Source organism: Nothoprocta perdicaria, unplaced genomic scaffold, assembly GCF_003342845.1.
Source record: "Nothoprocta perdicaria isolate Ctin4 unplaced genomic scaffold, notPer1 scaffold_90, whole genome shotgun sequence".
NCBI lineage: Eukaryota > Metazoa > Chordata > Aves > Tinamiformes > Tinamidae > Nothoprocta > Nothoprocta perdicaria.
In genome coordinates, this window is record NW_020456199.1 from 2,015,566 (window position 1) to 2,016,335 (window position 770).

Consider the following 770-nt stretch of genomic DNA (forward strand, 5'->3'; position numbering starts at 1 on the left):
CACGGTTCACACAGGAGGTGCAGCAACATGATGTTGCTGATTTACAGAATGGCGCTAGTCGGTGTTAATTTGAGGCCGTGTTGGAACGCGCTGCCCGCAGAGCCTTGCAGGGAGCAGGCCTCTGGGCCGCAGCCTGCTGCGTGCTCCCGATCCCGTCTCCTCTCTGCCACAACAAGGCGGATCCGGCAGGGAGCGAGGCAGCGCCGCGGGAGCCCCTGCCCGCACCCACAGCGGGTTTGAGCTTTCCAAAACGCTCGAAACGCTTTCCGTGGGAGCCGTTGGTGCGCCCAACGCGTCGCAGCAACACCCTGGGGACGGGCGCGAGGGGCACGTCCCGCACTGCGGCTCGCACGGGCCGCACCAGCCGCAGAGATTTCTCTTTTCGGAGAGAAATAAATAAAGGTGTGTTTATTTTATAAATGAATACAACAAATAAATAATAATTTTGGGTGAGCGAGGGGAGGGGGCGGCTGCAAACTGGCACAGTAGGAGTTATGCTGGCTGTGGGCTCTGCGGGACCGCGGAGTTTGGGAGAGCTTTAAGCTGTTTGTTGTTTATTTATTTGTTTCTTTAACTTTGTTCGCGCCCCCCACACAAACTCGGGGCGGGGCGGGCCGGGGCGGCGCGGGCGGGGCGGGCCGCGCCTCTTCTCGAGGCATTACGGTAGGCGGGCCGCGCCGCGCCCCTTCCACCTGCCCGCGGCTCTTAAAGTGGCGGCGGCGGCGGCGGCGCGCCATGACTCGCGCCGAGGTGCCCGCGCAGGAACCGCC